General features: G+C 46.2%; 1 gene segment (V, D, J or C); it reads left to right on the top strand.

The window, feature by feature from the left end:
- Positions 1-5305: 5305 nt before the first annotated feature.
- The window catches only part of LOC138580103 (T cell receptor beta constant 2-like), a 54724-nt gene continuing 47197 nt past the window's right edge, over positions 5306-12832 (top strand). Inside the window, exon 1 of the C gene segment in view lies at positions 5306-5350.

Below are 12832 nucleotides of genomic sequence, written 5' to 3'. Positions count from 1 at the left end.
ACTCATGATCATTAGTAGCACCAGGCACTATCCCTACACTCAGGCATAGCTCATTCATAGAGATTACCCCGCCACCAGCATGGGGTACTCATGATCATTAGTAGCACCAGGCACTATCCCTACACTCAGGCATAGCTCATTCATAGAGATTACCCCGCCACCAGCATGGGGTACTCATGATCATAAGTAGCACCAGGCACTATCCCTACACTCAGGCATAGCTCATTCATAGAGATTACCCCGCCACCAGCATGGGGTACTCATGATCATTAGTAGCACCAGGCACTATCCCTACACTCAGGCATAGCTCATTCATAGAGATTACCCCGCCACCAGCATGGGGTACTCATGATCATAAGTAGCACCAGGCACTATCCCTACACTCAGGCATAGCTCATTCATAGAGATTACCCCGCCACCAGCATGGGGTACTCATGATCATAAGTAGCACCAGGCACTATCCCTACACTCAGGCATAGCTCATTCATAGAGATTACCCCGCCACCAGCATGGGGTACTCATGATCATAAGTAGCACCAGGCACTATCCCTACACTCAGGCATAGCTCATTCATAGAGATTACCCCGCCACCAGCATGGGGTACTCATGATCATTAGTAGCACCAGGCACTATCCCTACACTCAGGCATAGCTCATTCATAGAGATTACCCCGCCACCAGCATGGGGTACTCATGATCATTAGTAGCACCAGGCACTATCCCTACACTCAGGCATAGCTCATTCTTAGAGATTACCCCGCCACCAGCATGGGGTACTCATGATCATTAGTAGCACCAGGCACTATCCCTACACTCAGGCATAGCTCATTCATAGAGATTACCCCGCCACCAGCATGGGGTACTCATGATCATTAGTAGCACCAGGCACTATCCCTACACTCAGGCATAGCTCATTCATAGAGATTACCCCGCCACCAGCATGGGGTACTCATGATCATTAGTAGCACCAGGCACTATCCCTACACTCAGGCATAGCTCATTCATAGAGATTACCCCGCCACCAGCATGGGGTACTCATGATCATAAGTAGCACCAGGCACTATCCCTACACTCAGGCATAGCTCATTCATAGAGATTACCCCGCCACCAGCATGGGGTACTCATGATCATTAGTAGCACCAGGCACTATCCCTACACTCAGGCATAGCTCATTCTTAGAGATTACCCCGCCACCAGCATGGGGTACTCATGATCATTAGTAGCACCAGGCACTATCCCTACACTCAGGCATAGCTCATTCATAGAGATTACCCCGCCACCAGCATGGGGTACTCATGATCATAAGTAGCACCAGGCACTATCCCTACACTCAGGCATAGCTCATTCATAGAGATTACCCCGCCACCAGCATGGGGTACTCATGATCATAAGTAGCACCAGGCACTATCCCTACACTCAGGCATAGCTCATTCATAGAGATTACCCCGCCACCAGCATGGGGTACTCATGATCATTAGTAGCACCAGGCACTATCCCTACACTCAGGCATAGCTCATTCTTAGAGATTACCCCGCCACCAGCATGGGGTACTCATGATCATAAGTAGCACCAGGCACTATCCCTACACTCAGGCATAGCTCATTCATTCATAGAGATTACCCCGCCACCAGCATGGGGTACTCATGATCATTAGTAGCACCAGGCACTATCCCTACACTCAGGCATAGCTCATTCATAGAGATTACCCCGCCACCAGCATGGGGTACTCATGATCATTAGTAGCACCAGGCACTATCCCTACACTCAGGCATAGCTCATTCATAGAGATTACCCCGCCACCAGCATGGGGTACTCATGATCATTAGTAGCACCAGGCACTATCCCTACACTCAGGCATAGCTCATTCATAGAGATTACCCCGCCACCAGCATGGGGTACTCATGATCATTAGTAGCACCAGGCACTATCCCTACACTCAGGCATAGCTCATTCATAGAGAGTACCCCGCCACCAGCATGGGGTACTCATGATCATTAGTAGCACCAGGCACTATCCCTACACTCAGGCATAGCTCATTCATAGAGATTACCCCGCCACCAGCATGGGGTACTCATGATCATCAGTAGCACCAGGCACTATCCCTACACTCAGGCATAGCTCATTCATAGAGATTACCCCGCCACCAGCATGGGGTACTCATGATCATAAGTAGCACCAGGCACTATCCCTACACTCAGGCATAGCTCATTCATAGAGATTACCCCGCCACCAGCATGGGGTACTCATGATCATAAGTAGCACCAGGCACTATCCCTACACTCAGGCATAGCTCATTCATAGAGATTACCCCGCCACCAGCATGGGGTTCCCGCCACCAGCATGGGGTACTCATGATCATTAGTAGCACCAGGCACTATCCCTACACTCAGGCATAGCTCATTCATAGAGATTACCCCGCCACCAGCATGGGGTACTCATGATCATTAGTAGCACCAGGCACTATCCCTACACTCAGGCATAGCTCATTCATAGAGATTACCCCGCCACCAGCATGGGGTACTCATGATCATTAGTAGCACCAGGCACTATCCCTACACTCAGGCATAGCTCATTCATAGAGATTACCCCGCCACCAGCATGGGGTACTCATGATCATTAGTAGCACCAGGCACTATCCCTACACTCAGGCATAGCTCATTCATAGAGATTACCCCGCCACCAGCATGGGGTACTCATGATCATTAGTAGCACCAGGCACTATCCCTACACTCAGGCATAGCTCATTCATAGAGATTACCCCACCACCAGCATGGGGTACTCATGATCATAAGTAGCACCAGGCACTATCCCTACACTCAGGCATAGCTCATTCATAGAGATTACCCCGCCACCAGCATGGGGTACCCGCCACCAGCATGGGGTACTAATGATCATTAGTAGCACCAGGCACTATCCCTACACTCAGGCATAGCTCATTCATAGAGATTACCCCGCCACCAGCATGGGGTACTCATGATCATTAGTAGCACCAGGCACTATCCCTACACTCAGGCATAGCTCATTCATAGAGATTACCCCGCCACCAGCATGGGGTACCCGCCACCAGCATGGGGTACTCATGATCATTAGTAGCACCAGGCACTATCCCTACACTCAGGCATAGCTCATTCATAGAGATTACCCCGCCACCAGCATGGGGTACTCATGATCATTAGTAGCACCAGGCACTATCCCTACACTCAGGCATAGCTCATTCATAGAGATTACCCCGCCACCAGCATGGGGTACTCATGATCATTTTAGTTTGGGTACAGGGGGGCATTGCTGACATGTTGCCGCTGTGCTACAGTGACTTTGCCGTTGCTGCGGGGGTCGAGTGGGCATCTTGTGACCTTTGAACCTGCCCTGCGCCACAAGCAAAGCGGGTACTGCGGGTCAGGCTACAGATGTAGCAGGGCACAAGTGCACCTATGCTTTTGGCATGGGGTTGCAACAAAAGTGGGTCTGGTTAGCAGATCACCCCTGTGGAGAAGGAATCACCCACATCATGATATGCACCAATAGAAATTTTTAAAAAAACCAGGGCATTGCACCATTTCCTGAAGGCAAATCCTTACCGGGCCTCATTGTGAGGATGGCGGTGCAGTGATAGAACCGGCAGTAGCGGAATAATCACCACATTAATTGCACTGCCACATTTGGGGTTTGGTGGCGATACTGAGAAAAAGAAACTCCAGCACTTGGCTGGAGAATTGTCCCTCACACTGCCTCTAAGAAGGTGAGGGTTTACCATGCAAGGAATTACTGCCCTCAGCGAATCCCCGATGGAATTCTATGGGAGTGCGTGTGTGCAGCACACCTACACCAGCCATATGTTGGTGGCTGGTGTACGTGCCCCCCTTGTGACTGTCTTTTTTTAATATAATGGTTTTGTAGCCGAGGTTGCAGCCAGACCCGGAAGTGGACCAATGGGCCTCCGTGCTCTCGTCAATGAATTCCTGTGGGCGGGTCTCCAAAATTAGATCCTGCTGTAAATAACAGACCCCAGCTGCCCCCTGAACTCCCCGCACCAGCACCACAGCCACCACATGCAGCGCTTGCAGGCAGCTGCGCCCGGCAGTGGCATTGGCAAGCCTCCACTCTGCAGGGAGAGGGGAAGCAGGTGTCTCTCTGGGAGGGCTTCTTTTTGTATGAGACTGCAACGCCGTGGGGACTGGGGGGCACTGTGATGCATTCCAATGAGCTGCCTTTACAAAAACCTCCCTCTCAGGCGAGCAGCTGCCTGCGCGCGTCCTCGCGGCTCCTTCGTGAGCACAGGACCGGCCTGGCGCCTCCTGAGGTGGAGCAAACTTTCCATTAGGACACTGGCGACCTTAGCAGCAGCCCGGGAACAAGGCTCACCATTCTAGGGGGGAATTAAAAGTACTGTGGTGTATTTCCCTGCTGGCCCTGTCTGAGCTGAAGCAGTTTTAGAAACAGGCAGGGTTTTTGGACACAGGACCCACTGGTGTGCAAACAGCCAAGCAGCTCACTTTGGACAAGGCACCAGACTGACCGTACTGGGTAAGCAGAAGCGTGAGATGCAAGCGCACTGAAGCCATGCATCGGGGAGGGGTTTTCTTGGAAGTGTGTTCTTATGTCATCTCAAATGCATGCCTGAATTGTTTGACTAAACTGTCATGCGCAATATTGTATGCCACAACGCAGGCTAACACCTCTAAAAGCCAGTGTATACAGGAGGACGGCACGTGGAGGTCCCGTGCCAGATAACGTTAGATGGCACCGTGTGGTCTTCAGCACGCGGCTACTAGTTTCAGGTAAGAAAACACGGCTCACTGTTCTGAATCTGGCACCTTCCTTGTGCCGGTGGGATTTTGTGTAGGGTGGCCCCACTGTGAACACGGAGCGGCTATATTTCGGGGCTGGCACTAAGCTCACGGTTCTAGGTAAGGTTTGATCTGTCCAAATATTTGACATCATGTGTACAATGACTAGAACATACTGAGCAACCACCCCAAATGGCCAGACTTTCATTTGACTTTACGAATCAAGTTTATAATACCAGCCTCATGTTTCTCTTTAAAATGTTGTTCCTAAATTATAGTACATGTCTGGAAAGCATTTAACCGAATTGATATTCGCTAATACGGAGACTGGCGCAAGCGCAGTGTTGCGCCAATCCGCAGATAATTTAATCAAATAATACCTTTTATAGTGCGCGTTATTGAGCAAAGGCGCCCCCGCTGCCAGCCCCCGGCACAGCAGGGTTGGGAAGTGCACCCGGTGTGCAGCGGCCCCTCGGCAGCTCGGCGTGTTTTGTGGCGGCACCCGAGCACTGTGTAATAATCGAGAAGTTTACTTCGGCGCCGGGACCAGGCTCACCGTTTTAGGTAAGAAAAGCGCGTTGCCTTCCACGCAGGAGAGGTTTCTTTGTGCCTTTGTGGTGATACAATGGTGAACTACCCTGGTGTTGTTTCAACATCCAACATATCACAAGAGGAAGAATGCAAGTACCACAGTAGAGTGAGTTCAAGTTGTGAGAAAGTGAGTGAGCATAAGGCGTGCGCTGTGACCTGTTGTGGGAGGACCGCTTCAAAGCGCTTTGTCCTATAGCGCAGTGATGAAACTGGTACCACACGTGGTGTATTCGGAGAAGCTCGAGGGTTCCAGTGTCTAAAATGTCCTTCTAGGTGCAGAGTCAGGGAATATGAGTTCTAATCCTAGTTTCTCCTCGTTAACAAACGGTGTTACCCTGGGCACATGACAATACCCCAGAGCCGCTTTACAGGTACAGATAAGATCTTGGGGCCGGGGGGGTGGGGGGGGGGGTAGGGTAGGGAGGGAAGGACCGTGCAAGGCTTAGGGTCACTAATGTGTGGGACTCCTCTTGAACATACACGCAAAGGGCACCGGGTGACAAATAGCATGCATTGTCTGTAAGTATGATCATATCGCCTTGAAACCCTTGTGTATAGGCGCATTATGAATGCCGTATCGTATCATAGCATGAACAATGCACTCGTGCAAGGGCCCTGTATTCCTAGTGTAGTACGTTCTTTCTTTATATTTCTGGACCCGGACATTGCCTATTTGCACCTGGGCAAAGCTTGCCCTCAGGCAATAACATGCATTCAAAGCACATGTTCCTTATTGTTATTGTGCTATAGTTGGCGCTACACAGACAACCCCTTCACAAGACCTTTTCCAGATCAGATCCCTTCCCCTCGCTTTAATATAATCCCAGTACTTGCACAATTCAGTACTATATGTTAGAGTCAGAGTGATTGTTATATTATAACATGTAATGGTAGCTACCATTGTAAATGTTGAGAATCGGAAGTACATTTGCTTTAGTTGAGCAAAGGAAGGTTTCACCTATATTGCAAGCTCGGCCTTGCATTTCTTGATCCGTTGTTCATTCAGAACCGTAAAAACCACTTCCATCCTAGGTCCCCTTAAGGCCTAGTGTAACCATTTAAGGTTTCTTATTCTGGAAAATATAAATTTGTTTTTATTTGCTTGGGTTTATGGCTAGATGAGTGTTTTTGGGATATGCTGCTGATAATGTCCTCTGGAGACCAATTGGGCATTGGTAAAGGAAAAAGCAAATTGCCTGCACATGCCAGTCAATGTATGCACAGGTGATGAAGCCTTACTGGGAAAGAGCAGAATTTATTCCACAGCTTGTGGATGTCCACAGTGTATACATTAACTGCCTGATTCATGGAACTATTTGCGCCGAAAAACAGATGTGTGTGCGTCATTCTGCCCGCAAATCCCTGTTTGGCAAAGGGAGATTTGCGGGCAGAATGGCGCACCCTGTTTTCGGGGCAAATAATTCCATGAATCAGGCAGTAAAATGGACTGGAGCCATTACACAACCCTGTACCTGTCCCTGGCGACTTCAACGCCCCCCCTTCTGCCGTGAGTCTCACTTGAATTTTGGTATCGGCGTGTAACAGAATTATTCATTTTAATAGCTCTTCCGGAATATTCCAGTTAATCAATTTTACCCACAGCAGCTCTCATAGCACCCTATCAAAGGCGTTACAGGGATCTTTTTTATTTTTATTTATAAAAGTGTTTTACAGTTTACAAGAAATGTTTACACCTGATTTACCAAGATCTATAATTGCAATATATACAGCCTCGCCCCTTTTTCCCCAATGCCTGGACTTTAATTAAGCCTAATATCATCCCACTTAGAAGAGTGTCCAGCTTCCTGGTATTTCCACCTGCAATTTCCAGATCAGCTTCCTCTCTTAATCCCATTCTTAAATATCCTCATGAAGGGCAATGTTTGTCCGAGTGCTAAAAACATGCAAAGGTGCGCAACGTTTCTGTAATGATATGATAGATTATTTATAAAGCACTCAATACCCAGAGGTTTCTAAGCACGGACCCGGGAGCGAACCTGTGCTGCTTCCTGTCGTCTTGCTTCTAAGGGGAGCATGTTGCCCGTGAGCTGTCCTCCCGAGACAAAGACTCCCAAGAGTATTTTTTATATCTTGTTTCAAATAGTGCTCTTGCTCTAGTGATCAGAGTCTAGTGTGTCTTTGACATATTTAAAACCTTTTGAAAGGTGTTACAAAACTTAACTTGTAAAATCTCATGTATTTGCTAAGTTAGCTCACTTTAATACTGAGAGACTATGAATTGTATTTTAGTCTGATCGGTCTAACACCACCTTTATAACTTCCATCCTGCGGAGAACTATTGATTACCTGAGCTTGTTGAAACCATTCATCCGATGTATTGCGCCAACTCTCAATAAAAATACAACACTTACAACTCGTTACTTATAAACTGTATGAGATGGTTATAAAATAAATGTAAGGAAATATGCCCAGATAAACTCAGGGCAAGGAGATTCGAGCAGGTACCTTAGACCGCATGATGCCACATTCACAAGGTTTTGCAGTGGAGGCATGCTTGGGATGGCCGGAGCATGTTAGCAGTGCTCATCTGCAATTCACAAAGATCTGGTTACTTATTTCTTGACAATGCTTCAGTGAGAACATATCTTTGTGAATATGTCACAAGGAAACTGATATGAATCTGAAATCATCACGGGGCACACCTAATGCGGCCAGAGAAAGCCGTGGTGAAACGGGCGCAATGTTCTTAAAATCTAAAAATGCACTAATACATGATTAGATTATATAGATATCTTAAACCTTATTGAAACGACCTAGATGCGAAACCTCTATTGCTAACTCCCAATATCCCCACAGCTGGAAGCCGATGGATCGCCTGTCCAATCTATGCAGACGACGTTGCTTTATTAGCAGTGTTATTTAGCAAGAAACACTTGAGTACAGGGGCGTTATAAATGACTTATCATCTCATATCATAATGACTCCTATGGCTCTCCAGACATTATCAGGGGTTACCAATCATTCATGAAATCCCAGAAAATTGATGCATAATGTAAACAACTCACATGTTTTGTGTTTCTATAGAGGTGGCACAAAGAAAACATGAAGATTTTTAGTTGATGCCAGTGCTATATCTACTGTGCCTGTCTTTGATTATTTAGAAATCAGGATTAGCAATAGGAATACATTGACCCATCAGATTGATCAATTGCCTAACCTCTTAATTCAGAGAAATGGTGCTTTATTAAACTTAACGAGACAATTTGATGGGTTGGCAATATGTATATCATTGTAGTTGTGTGGGGCTAAATCTTCTGGGATCTCAAGATATGGTGCAGGTTAATGGGTATACAATCTTCTATATCTAATTACTATGAGCGAACCGAGACTCGGGAAGCCATTATTATCTACGGCACATGATCTCCTGCAAGCAGAAACAGGTATAAAACCACTAATGCATTCATTGGCCATATCACCTCTACTTTCTTAGGCCTCCACCTGCCCGACTGAAAAAGCAATGCGTAATCAGGGGATTTTAAATGAAATGCTATCCTTAGATAAGGTATCACGGACGACATGCAGGTCGTACTCCCACTAACTGGGACCTATGAAGAAGATGCGACAGCCCTAACCAAAATTTAAACAGCCATCCAAACCTGGATGGCTGCCAACGGCCTCTGCCTAAACGGGGATAAAAACTGAAATCCTCATAGTAGGTACTACCGAAAATCTCAACTAACTCCCCCCACAATATAAAACCTTCAACATCGATACTTCCATCATCACAGTCTCCAAGACTGTCAAAACCCTAGGTGTCCACTTAGATGCCTCATTAACCATGTCGCGCCAGGTCAACGCCATAGCCTCCTCCGCAGCGCTCACCACCAAGGTGATCAACGCAGTCAAGCTCTTTCTCTCCACCAAAAACTGCCTATCCATCGCCAGAGCCACAATAGGTACTAAACTGGACTACTGCAATGCCCTACTCCTAGGCACCTCTGTCAACAATCTAAAAAATCTCCAAATCACGCAAAACAACGCAGTCCGGGCAGCACTGTCCATTCCCAAAAGGGAACACATCTCTCAAGCAAGGAAAGATGCCCATTGGCTACCGGGAAAAGGAACGCATACTCTTTAAAGCTATGACCATCACACATAGATGCCTTACATCTGATTCCCCACCCTACCTCTCGGAAAGAATCACCCTCAACTCCTCTAACAGACCCACTAGAGCCAACAGCGCCAACCGGATCTATGTCCCTACATTCAAAAGAACCAAAGCCGGAGGGTCTAGCTTCCAACACCTCGCACCCAAAAACTGGAGTGCCCTGCCAACCTCACCAAGGAATGAACATTCATACACCACCTTCCGCAAAAACCTAAAAACCTTCTTGTTCCGCTCATGTTTAAAACCAGCCAGCATAACACTTGACCCGCTCTGTCTTTTACTACTTGTCATTCTCAATGCTGCACTCAAAGTATGTAATCTGCTATACTACTGCAACCGACTATGTTAAATCTTACCTATGTTAAGCTTAAGCTCGCTGTAACAGCGCCACGATGCCTCAGGGCCGTTTTTGTGCGCTTTATAAATGCAAATAAGTTTTTAAAAAATCTGCATATAACGGATTAGATATCTCCATAATAGTTTAGCTGGATCTAGCCGAGTATTTGGATAATCCACAAATAACATGAATGACGGCCACATCTCAGATCACACATGCTGCCCCAGGAGCGCTAGAGTAGAAATAGAATCAAGTGGCTCAATGAAAGATGACTGTTCACACTTATTCCACTCTCTTTGCAACTAGTAATTCATATGATTATTGGAATCATACCGCAAATAGCCAGCAAGCAAGTGGATTCCTAAATTACACCCCAAAAGTAACCGATTGCTACAAATAAAGACATGTGGGAAAGGGATAACACATATGTTGAAACCAATGTGCACGTTTTATTCTTTTGTGATTGGTATAAAAGACCAAGAATCAAACACTTAGTTCTGCTCCTGAGAGAATTGACATTTGGGCAGTGCCAACCAGTCCAGGATTACACTGCTGATAGGAGTGCTTCTTGGCACTTGGATGCTTCCTATTAGCTGCTATGAGAATAAGACTATTTAGAACCTAAAAAAGTAAAACTATTTTTGCACACTGATTTTATGCTGTCGTGCCTTTCCTCCTAATAGGGCACTGCACTCCTTTTACTATAACTAATGGAAAATAACATCATTGTAAGGATTTGGCTGCATTTTTTTATTTTTATTGTTTATATTGAACATAATTGTCAGTGTGTTTATTCATGTATTCAACTTAGTGTCTGTATATTTATATCACAATGATCAAAACCCTGTGTTAGAGAGCTACCACAAGATCAATTTCTTAACTGAAAAATAAACTTCAACCAAATATATAGAAAACCATAAATATCAAATCTTTGTATTCTGTGCCTGGCCCACATCTGTCAATTTCCATACAAATATCATTAATTTCAAGTTTATAAACAAGCAAAACAATGAGTAGACAAGTGTCACTTCTAAGCCATTCAAATTGGCTGAACACATAATGGACAAATAAAAGGAATTCATTCACATTAAGTATATGTAATGATATTAAGCCCAATTTCAAAAGTAATTCTCTTTATGTCCCCAATTATTAGGTTCTAATGTCTATTGATTCCTAGCACCAGTCACTTTTATTATTACAAAGTTTTTCTTTCGTTGATGGCTGAATAGTGAAAATATTTTTTTATTATTTTAAAAAAAGGAGAATGTTGCCCAGTAGCGAAAGCAGAAGAGGAGTAGGTACATCACCAACCAATTACCTCCTCCTGTACAATAGAACTTATTTTGCAGGCTGGCCCCTCAGACAACCGTCAGAAGAAATGCAACGTCAAACCTTGTCAACGATTGTAGATTTCATCCAATCAAGGAATTGAACAACATATCGAGGCAGCATGTCGCTGATCTGTAGAACCAGATTTAATACCGACAACATGTGAGGGTGCCTAAGTATCTCCATTATCTAGCAAGGGATTCAGTTTGTGCCAGGTGTTTTTGCCAGGTTGCTTCAGGACACACAGGAGGCCATGCAAGAGTCAGGGCTGATCTCCCGCCTAGGAATAATAGTGCATTAGCACAGACATGCCTGAATTTTGATATCCTCAGCAAATATTTGTTTAGGCGAAGAAAGCATACGGGCAACACTCCAATTAAAATACCACTGTAGCATCAGCATAAGCTACTAAGGGCCTCATTACAATTCAGGCGGTAAGGGGTTTACGGCGCCGTAAACAGCGCCGACCCTTACCGCCTGAGTACGAGGTCCCTTAGCACCATGGCGGATTTAACACCTGCTTTTAGCAGGTGTTAAAATCCATGGCGCTAAGGGACCATGGAGTTAATTACGCCACCGTAATTTACGGTGGCGTAATTAACGCCTTCCCCACTCCCATTATGCCCTATGGGGCAAAAATGGGAATGGGGAAGGGTAAATGGGGATTGGGGACTTACCGCCCCGCCAAACTCGGAATGGGGCGGTAAGTCCGCCAACCACCATGGCGTAAACGTAGTTTACGCCATGGTGGTAAAGTCACGGCCCAGGCGGTAACTTACCGCCTGGGTCGTAATGAGGCCCTAAAGGTTTTGCCAAGTAAGAGGAAGAAAATAATTGAGGCACGCTACATCAGAACAACGAATAAACCTCGGATTTTATAATCTCCCCGCCATTAAAGCGGGCACTATCGGGGTAGTCCAGAAGCTCGTCCTTGGCCCTAGTTAGTTACCGCCACATTCGATGCATCCCGCTTTTATGGTTGTTCAGCGATCTGGCATAGCAGCTTAGCATTGAATGGTTAAATGCCATAGCGCCGGGAGGATAGCCCAGGGGCAACGGGCTTGTCTAGGAAGCAAGACAACACATAGCAGGACAGATTTGAATCCTAGTCTCGTGCTTATAAACTGTTCTCTAGTATTAAGCACGTCATAAAAAAACTATCACAATTGTTAGGGAGATTTTTCATTTTTATGACAAATCCTCTCTAACTGTGAGACACCCAGCACTTTTTGCTGTACTTTTGAACCTTTTTCTTGTTCTCCTGAATAAAGGGAATCGTTTTCCCCGCATTCATTCTTTTTGCTCTGACCCTGGAAACTCTGTTGATTCTGTTTTTACTGCTAATACATGGGGACCCCTGACCACAGTGCAGTGCATTATCTTCCCGTGAACTAATCCTCCCAGAACTTTGGTGAGCTCCAGTTAGTCCTCCAGAGACAAGACCCCCCCCTCCTCAAAGTCCCCTCGCTAGAGTGCAGGATCGAAGAATCAAAGTGGACCGACCAAGTGGTAAACGTTCATCCTTGGAGCCTGTGAAAAGACGCCAAAACTGCAGACTGAAGTCGGAGCACAAAGAATCCTTTCCTGTGAGTCCTTTCACCCGATTGCTGCTGCAGCATCCTTTCCAGAGTACCTCCTTTTGTCACCATGGCCAAGGAAC

Source organism: Ambystoma mexicanum, chromosome 3p, assembly GCF_040938575.1.
Source record: "Ambystoma mexicanum isolate Mex_15411 chromosome 3p, UKY_AmexF1_1, whole genome shotgun sequence".
Taxonomy (NCBI): Eukaryota; Metazoa; Chordata; class Amphibia; order Caudata; family Ambystomatidae; genus Ambystoma; species Ambystoma mexicanum.
Note: the sequence above shows the minus strand (reverse complement) of the source record. Positions and strands in the feature narration are given on the sequence as shown.